This window comes from Octodon degus, unplaced genomic scaffold, assembly GCF_000260255.1.
Source record: "Octodon degus isolate 3935 unplaced genomic scaffold, OctDeg1.0 scaffold00016, whole genome shotgun sequence".
Lineage (NCBI taxonomy): Eukaryota > Metazoa > Chordata > Mammalia > Rodentia > Octodontidae > Octodon > Octodon degus.
In genome coordinates, this window is record NW_004524592.1 from 19,554,608 (window position 1) to 19,564,446 (window position 9,839).

The 9,839-nt window shown below is 39.8% G+C and overlaps 1 pseudogene; it reads right to left on the bottom strand.

The window, feature by feature from the left end:
- Positions 1–8,365: 8,365 nt before the first annotated feature.
- LOC101587898 lies at positions 8,366–9,437 on the bottom strand (annotated as a pseudogene).
- Between the last annotated feature and the right edge of the window lie 402 nt (positions 9,438–9,839).

The following is a 9,839-nucleotide window of genomic DNA, read 5'->3' on the forward strand; positions in this document are numbered from 1 at the left end:
TGTATATATATATTTGTGTGTGTGTGTTTGTGCAGGGTCTCACTACACAGTTCGGACTCACAGTGATCCCCCTGATCTCTGCCTCCCTAGTGCTGGGTTTACAGGTGTGCACCACCACACCAACTCCATCGGCAGCTCAGCGCGCCCATGGCAGGGCCAGCATGGCATGCGTTGTCAAGGATGGAACCCTGGAACCTGCGCAGAATTCATATTCTGTATGTTGAGTTATGTACAATCTTTATTATGTTGTCTGCTTAGATTTGCAAATGGATGATGGATTTCAATTTTCTTTATTATCAGAAGTGAAATGATAATATCACATATATAGTATTACAGGTATTTTTAAAAGGCAATAATAAAAGCCTATAATAAAGTCTTCAAATGCTATTATAAAACATTTTTGGTACAAATTCAGTGGCATAACCTTTAAATCCAGAAAGACAGGTTAAATGGATTCCAGAGGATATTCATATCCAACAAGGTTTTGAGACTGTGTCATAACATGATGTGTATAGTCTATTGTTAGTAGCAGTATTGTCAAAGACAAAGCATTTCTCTAAGAAAAGTCCCATGACACAAAATATAAATGAGATGACCTCTCCAGCAAAATATTTTGCACCTGTATAGCACATAATAGATGCCCAGTACAAATTTAACTTTTATTTTGTAATATAAAGACAGGATCAACTTGGCAGAAAAAGGACAGTTTGCATTACTTTATAGAAAAATACCCCAGAATAGTGTACTTAAAAATACTTTTTATTGGCAGAGAGTATTTTGGATTTGGTATCTGCTAGGCTACCAGAAAAGATGATGTAAATACTCATTGTGAAATAAATTTGTGTTTCAGAGCAGGATTCAAAGCAGGGCATGCAAATCAAACAGAAATGACCGCCTTGCAGCCTCACTGGCCAACATGCTCAGGTCTTCTTCCCTGTCTTATTTTTACCCTTTATTACAATTTTTGTCTAATTTGAGTTATTTTCAGCATCTTACAAAGGCTATGTTCATATACTTCACCCTACTCTAAATCTCAACGGAAACGTGGAACCGCAGGCTCTCCCCAGTCCACGAAGCCTCTGTTTTTGCTGCTGTTGTGAATAATTATATCTTTGGCTCCAGGCCTACTAGGTCACAAAACAAAACAAACAACTGAGAGCTTCATTAACAAAAACTTCTTTTAAAAAAAAATGGGGTTTATGTTAGGATAAGAAGTTTATTACCCCATCTTTATTTAAAAAAGGAAGGTGGATATGCTTACATAGATCTTTCACCAGTCCTGTAATGTGCGGTGACTGCTGAGAGAAAAGTATAGAAAGTGGCAATATTTGGCACTGTCAGCACCTGGGAGATTCCTCCGTACAGAGAAAGGCTGCAGTGAGCCCAGCACACATCTGCCTGCTCATGCTACCCTGAAGCCTGCATCTCTGCCTCAGCCCATAATCTCCACCCTACAAAGACCAGGAGAACCGCAGTAACCTCCATCTCGTCTCCCTATGTATGCACATTTTTTTTTGCAGGAAGGCTATTTTATTCAATCTCTTTGAATCACCATAGACAGATTAAGACAAGATTTTTACACAGACTGGATAACAGATACTTGGTACATTAATAAGCATGAAGAATCCTTAACAAAATAATTTGACTGGAATGAATCTTATCTATTAAAATAACAGCAAAATAAATATGAACAGATAAATAAAAGGAAGCCTCGAGAGTGATCCCACAGCATGACAGTAGGGTGTAAAGTTGAACCTGCACTACGTGGGGAAGGCCATGGAAGTTAGGTCAGAAAAGACGGAGCACTGAAGAGACCAGTGAGAGGCTAGCAAGTGCTCAGGTGTCGGATAAGTGAGCAATTAGTCTGAGAATCATATGCACATTCTTCCTTTTACATTGAACCATAACCCTCTGTGTTCTCACCTGAAAGCGTTTTAAATGTGTCAGAGGTGTGTTTTCAAAAGTTTTTAGTTGTTTTGGATTGTGTGTAAAATCCTCAGTTTGTATTTCACACCTCCATTATCTGGCCCCAAACTAACTTCCCAGCTCCCTTCCTAGTGCTACTTAAAACCCAAATTGCCCACTCTCAGTACATGAAGTGAGGTTCTCTTATCTTGGGCAAAATGCTACAGGCTTCATCTTTCATAACTTCTCATTTTACATGACACCTAGAAATATAAGAGATAGGACAATTATTAACCTGCTTTTAAAAACAAACTTAAATTACTATTGTGTTTATATTTAAACCCACTACATAGATCAGACTCCTAGTGATTCTCCTCCCAAACTCTGGGATTACAGGTGCGTGCCACCACGCCCAGTCTCATTTGCCTCATTTGTCTCAGCGCACCCCAGGGGCGGGGTCAGCACGGCACTCTGATGATCGAACCCTGGTCCCTGTGTCTGCCTAAGTGGGCACTTTAGTCCACTGAGACATCTCGTTGGCCCTCAAGCAAGTTCTTTAGCCCAAGCTCATCACCAAATTTCTGCCTTCATTTCACACCCACTTTTATGTTTGGCTGCACTGTCCAAGTACTTCCAGTGTTTCACTTCTCCTTCATCCTGTGTGATTATAACAACCTGGAAAAAAACAAAAGCAGAGCATTCCATTTTCCATATGTTCTACAGTGTCTTTCACAGTGCTAGGTTAATGACAGGAATTCAGTAGACGCTTCTTGATAGACTGATGTGAGATTTATGCTTTCTTACACTATCAGTAAATGTGTTTTTAAGAACACTGGTCTGCCTGTGCCCACTTCTATCAATGTGAAACAACCTAGTAGTGACTAAAAAGGGCTGTGGTCCACCCATTTGAAGTCTTGAAATAACGTGGCATGAAGATTTAGAAATAGATTGAGGTTTGCATTGCATTTTTACACTGCTAATTCTTATCTTCTAAGCTGTGATAGTTTTAAGCAGGAGTTCCAGAAGTGGAATGATGTTGTAAGCTGCACCAAGGATCTTACCAGTGAACGATAAAGATCTAAAAGGAGTGTGAGCCATATTGATCTAAAGCACAGCAAGTGTCAAATGATATGTATGCTTTGAAGTGACTCAAATTTTAACCAATCAGTGTATTTTCTTTTTTAAATTAATTTTATTGAGAAACAAATAGCAATGAGACAGTTTCCAAACTGATTAATAGGACAGTTTCAATAATTAATACATTGCACATTATTGTCTTTGTAGTGGTTATTCATAATACAAGATGTAGACACAATATCTTGCCCAAACACTGTTAGTACAAATCTTTCTTGTCATTGAGTTGAGAGAAAGTAGCTGTATATCTATCCTATTTTGCACATACAGATACAAAGTGGTCCTTCATTTGTATCCCCTTTTTTGTTTAGTTTTGTCAGAGATAGGCATTCCACTGCTATTTAAATATTGTAGGTGTGTGAATTCAGCAAAATAATCCAATATGGTCTAGTAGTCCGTAATAGTAGTGAGTTTTCTGTAAGACTGGCAATGTCAGAAGTTATTGACTTGAGCCTTTTACAGCTCAGCATATTAATATGGCTTTACTTTTTATACTTCATGTTTATACTTTTCTGCTGGACGGTTAACACCAAGATAAAGCAAGATCTATATAGCAAGAAATGTAACTGAATCAGTGTGTTTTCAAACTTCATATTTCAATGAAAGCATAATACTCAGCAAAGTTTCATTGAATAAATGGAAAGCAGTACGTTTTTTCTTTTGGTGGCAAAGCAAAACTATGATAATTCAGTCAAAGCAAAAAAGAAACAATGCTGGCAAATCAAGTAGCTCTGATGTCCCACCTCTAGGTATGGTTTAAGTGCAGTGGCACTGGGTTGACACAAAGCCATTACTCCATCCACTACCTCTAAGTTCCTAAGGCATCAATCACATAGTCAGCAGTTGGGAGACCACAGCAGGTTAGAATGATCACTGAACTGAGCAAGCAGAAGTGACATTTCTGACCCAAGACAACCACCATGGTACAATAAACTTTCTCTTGAGAGCTTACTTATAGCTAAGCTCTGGTTGTTATGGCACAACTTCTCAAAAGAGTCTTGGGATCTGCTTTCACCCAAGCTAAAAGGCCCACAAAGTAGAAAAACACCAGGTCACTATAATGTGGATTATTTTTGTTTTCCCAAAACAAAACAAAATGAAAAGTCCTATTAGAGAAAATGTTAATCTTTTTCTTATCCATATTTAGATTAAAATAGCTTATTATTTAAGTGATGTTCCGTCAAAATTTCAAGGCATAAAAGGAAAAACAATAAATGACAGATAAACTATCCTGGGTCCCTTTAAGAAGTGTTGTAGATTTCTTATTTAGTCTTTCACCAACCAGCCACTTGTACAAAGATACACAGGACATAGGGGAATTTGACTTCAGCAACCCTGTCTGGGTCCTAGAGGACTTGGGAGGAATTCTAAATAAACAAAGTCCTTCAGCTTAACCTAGCCATGAAGAGCTTACACACCCCTCTCCCCTACCTCTAGGGGAGGTCAGTGAGCTCTACTACTTACCATCAGCCTATACTTCTCTATACACAGGAGTGCCGGATTATCAGAAACCAAATCCTGCCCAGGAGATGAGGAAACACCACGCAAGGGCCCCATTAGGCTCCAGAGTCTGGGGACTTTGTTTATAGTAAATAGTGAGACAGCAGTACCCCCTGAAGACCTGACACTTAAGGATTTTATTTCATTAAAATGCCAAAGATCTGTGTTTTTGTAGCATTTTACTACATCGGACCTCCTGTACTTTGTCTTTTAAAGTGCAAACTTGTTTTACTGGTCTCTATTTAGTAGAGCAAGGGGAAAAAATCTTGCATGTAAACATCCATGGCCTTTCTTGAAACAACTGTCTCAATGCATTTCACAAGTACAGGTAAGGACTGAAGTGCAGAGGCAGAAAATGAAGATGGCTTAATTTTTTTTTTCCCCTAAACTCTAACGTCTGAGTTCTTCTGGGCACAATTAGTCATGGGACCTCTTTTCTCTGGAAGGCAGAGACATCTCGATTTATTATTCATCTAGAGCTGAACTTGAACTGCAGGTGTTTCAAGCTCCAGGGTCTTCTCGGGGATGCAGCTGCCCTAATTCTTTACACCGTCCCCAGACGATGACACTCAGAAAAGCAGGGCCAAGCGTGCGATGCTCTTTTGCTCTGTGAGAAGCTAATGCATGAGGTGTGTCAAGACAGCCAGGAGGAGTGGGTGGCGCCTTCAACAGGCTCGACAAGCTGGACCCAAAGCACTGCGGACTGCGCAGGGTTGAGAGTTCATCTGCTTAGTTATGGAGTCATTCCCAGAGAAGAGATCACATTGACTTGTGGGAGGCAGTCTCTGAAATTCATGTGGGCAAGAGGGCAGATCAAAAGGTCAGCAGTTGTGTTTTGCAAAGTAGTAGCGATCAAGCACTGGGCCTGCTCGCCATTCTTTGGATTTCGGTGAATCACATCCTTCTACCTCACTTGGAATCTATTAAAGAGGACACAGTATTCATTTTGCAGAGTTTTTAGACATTTTCAAACATCGGTACAAATATATATGAGCGCGACTTTTTATTTTGTAAATATTGTGCTCTTAACATTTGTAAAATAAAAACCCTGTCATTATGTGAAAAGCATGCCTGACTCTCCAGGAGAAAGTTTATTATTATAGTCTATCCAGAGGACAAATTACATGTAGGAGTGGCTAACTGTGAAATCAGGTGTCAGAAAATAGTGATCAGAAAAAAATTCAATTGTAAATTATGGTTTCAACGATGTGACATAAACCTAACATTATGATATTTTCTTAATAACGGAGACAAAACAATCCAAAGGGTCCTCCACACTGAAGGAGAGTCAGTGTGACATAGTCAATTGGGAAGCCACCACGTGGTGATTCCTCTAAGTCCTGCGCTTCCCTGCTATTTATCAGGATTAGGCATGCCTGAGGATTTAGAACCAAGGTTCTTTCCCAGCATTTGTAATGAAAGGAGGAAAAAAATAAAACCTCAGCCCATGAAGCAGAAGTCCCTGTGTTTCTCAGCAGAGACAGTTTCCTCCACACTTCTTTGGACCACCAACTTTCCATTCTTTGCCTAAGAGCTTGAATCAATATGATAGATAAAGATAAGGCTTAAGGTAAACGATTACCCTATACGCTGATGGGAATTGTAATTTCACTGTATGGCAATCACTACAGGCTACAGGAAGCTTGCAGCCATAATAAATTCATCACTTATTTACAATGATTGATTGATATTCTGGTTTAATTAGCCATGAAAGTGTTCGTTTTTTAAAGCTTTCTTTTGCTTTTCATTTTTATTTCCTCTTACCACTGCCTGCAGTAGAAGATAATCCCTTGCTGTCAAGTTAAGGAAATTTAAAGGGAGACCTTAAATAAAAACATTGCCAATCATGAATGCATTTTCATATATCCACTGTGGATCCCAAAGATTTTAGAAACAAACTGGGATTTGTAATTCCATTTCTAGAAGATTGGCTTACTGTTATAATTAATAGTATTTTTAATTACACAATCTGATCATTTGCAAACATAGGCTATACAAACTGACATATTAGCTTCCCCAAAACACAGATGTTTTAGGATATCTTCTTACTCTACAATTTTCACATTTCTTTATTCTAAGTAACCAATATAAATGACTTTAAGAGAAGCAGGCATTTAAGGAAATCAGAAAAGAATATAAGCCTGAACCATAAAGTAGATGGGGGTCAGAGTGGGATAAAGGATTGGGGATGAGGAGCTGAAAGAAGGAACGATTTGATTACTAAAATAACAAACTCACAAATGCATTCAGAAAATTCACCAAGAGTGTCCATGTTTATTTTAACTAGCCACCGCAGAAAGGGAGCAGCCAGGACAATAGTGGAGACCAGCTGTTGTTTTTCTTGAGGAGGTCCCAGCTCCGGGTGCAGAGGATCTTGACTTGAGATGGCCTGGCTGAGACAAATGTTCTGTCCACACTTTAAATGGCAGCTGGTTATTAAATGACTCCCAGTAGGGTGAACACTTGCTATTGACAATAAGGTAATATAAGGACCATGCAGAGCAATCAGGATGGGAATGTGAATGAAAAATCTTTAATCTGAAATTACAGCTGTCAGGGTTATATTATAAAACATGAAAGTTGCATCTGCAGTTAGAATTAATGTGTCCCAAAAGCCAAGTTTCTCATAAACTGCATCTTGCAGATACATATTTTACAAATAGTCTACCACTCTTCTATAAATCAAAGAGAACTGTGGCCTATATTAAGGAATTAAAAGGGGTCGTCTCTCCTGGCACTGGTATTTGTCGAGCAGCATTGGGGGATGGGGACATGGTGTGAAATGAACATTGATTTCCAAAGTCTGGCAGAGGGGCTGCAAGTCTTAGTCCTACACGATAATAGCCTGCTGATTCCGGCACCACGTACAAGACTCTTAAGTTTCATTTTTTTTTACTAAGCTGTGAATAAGCAGAAACAAGAACTGTGCCATAGCATAAACAGTAAAATTGTCTTCCTTGCAAGTTTACCAAGGAAATGTAAATTTTGGTTACTGGATGGTTTATTTAAAAAATGGTTCTGACCTCTCCGGAGCAAACACATGGCTTTTAAAATAGTCACAACCTTAACAAGATGATCTCATAACAAAGGCAAAGAGAAATCCATAAGCCTAGGAGCACATAAAGTGGAGGGCCTGGAAAGATTACCAGAGGCCATCCAGACCAGGAACTTATTTTGGATAACCTGGTTCATTTTAAAAATAAACACGTCAAGCACCAAAAGGCATCTACATTTTGGATCTCTGAAAACGTGGAGCATTTGATTTCTTGGTGCTCAAATCCTCTCCTCGCCTTTGATGATGTATCTCACTTAAAAGACTGGAACAGTCATAAGGCATTAGCTGCTATCTTTATTGCTTACACTTAAGTCAGAGCACTGAGCTGCAGATACTACCTTGCTTGAAAAAAAATTGAAACTATGACTTTTTCAGCAGACACTTAATATAAAACTTTCCCTTAAATACAAGGAGAAATGACTGGTAAATCTATAGCAGCATCACACATGGAAGTCTAATACTTGTCTCAAATTGTATACTTTACCTTGGAAAATCCTCAGAAATTTATCACCTCCATGAAAAACATAGATAAGCAATTTTTCTTAAATGCTAGAAGAGAAACTATTTTTTTAAAAGCAACCACTTTGTTTGAGTAGTAATTATTGCTTCCCCCCAAGATTTATGCTTTAATTTTCCTACTTTTTTTGCAATAGTTAATTTTATTTTTTCAAGAGCTCAAACTTCGAGTATTAACCCAAGCCTGGGCTTTGATTCTGTGGGCTCCTGTCAGATAATAAGGAAGAAGCAAACTGTGACCCATGGATGTGGATGAAGGCTAAAGCTCAGGATTAATCACAAGGTAGTTTTTATACTTCTACAGCCTAGAACACAGTAGTCACAGGTCCTTTAGATCCTTCTGGATGTCCCCCAGGGTATAAGCACTATTCTTGAGCTGAGCAACCTCTTCAGCCTTCAGCTTCTGGTTAATAACGCTTGTCAATTCCTGAGCATTCAGGATGAATGGAAGGCTCAGGAAGACTTCCTTCTGAATGCTGTGCATGCCCTTGAGCATGGTTGACACTGGGTGAATTCTGGATAGATTCTTCAGGATGGACTCAGTAAGATCAGCCACCCTGAAGCCAATGGCACAGCTGGTGTACCCTTTTAGCTTGACGACTTCGTGGGCACTTCAACCACTATCTTATGCACTTCATTCAAGCTCTCACTATCATTGTCAGTGCCCATTTCCGGATTCAGATCCTGGAGGGAAGCACTCCCTACATTCACTCCACCACTCCAGACGGCCACACTCGAGTCGCCATGCTCATCTAGAATCCACCCATGGCAGCTGCTGGGATGAATGCCAAGCTTTTCAGCCATAAAATAGCGAAATGGAGCAGAATGCAGATTGCATCCTCCTCCAGTCACATGGTGCTTGGGCAATCCACTTAGTTTTCAGGTAACATGGGTTTTCAGGTAGCATTCACTGAGTTGGAAATCACAATCATGATACAGTCAGGGCGGTATTGACGATCGAGGGACAACAAACTTGAAGACATTCACATTTCTCTGCGCCAAAGTGAGGCGACTCTCCTTTTCTTGCTGACGGACTCTGGCAGACAGGACCACAATCTTTGAGTTGGCATTTACAGAGTAATCTTGATCTGCCACAATTTTAGACGTCTGAAGAAACAAGCTTCCATGCTGCAAATCCATCATTTCTCCTTTGAGTGTATCTTCCAAAACGTCCACAAGGGGCACTTTCGTCAGCCAGAGAATTTCCCAGAATGCTGATAGCACATCCGGTACCAACTTGTCCCACACCCACTACGGTGATCTTGTTTGGCAGTCCAGCATCCTCTTCTGCAGCAGAGGCAATGAGCTTCTCCTTAAGAGCTGCCATTGTACACCAGCGGGAGAAGGCCCGGGAGAGTGCTGCAACACCCGCCATGAAGATGCTAGCTTCTGTGGCTGGATCTGCGGGAGATCGGGGAAGCTGCCTATTATGTATTTGGTGGTAACAGAAAGACCAACTGAGTAAAGTGTATGCAAGTTGATAACATGCTGTCCGCTATTTCTGTAGACTATCAGTTTAATAATACAAACTTTGCTTAGTTTCTGGGGTGAGGAACTGCCAAATGTTGGGCAGACATCAAAGGATTAGAGTGTCTTACTAGGTGAAAAGAACTGGTTTTCTCTTTACATTGAGTATTGCACAATAGATATTTTTTTCTTGCATCACTGGATGCCATTGATTTTCAAGGCATCGATGACTAATTTTTGGGGGAGTCTTTTTGCAATCATG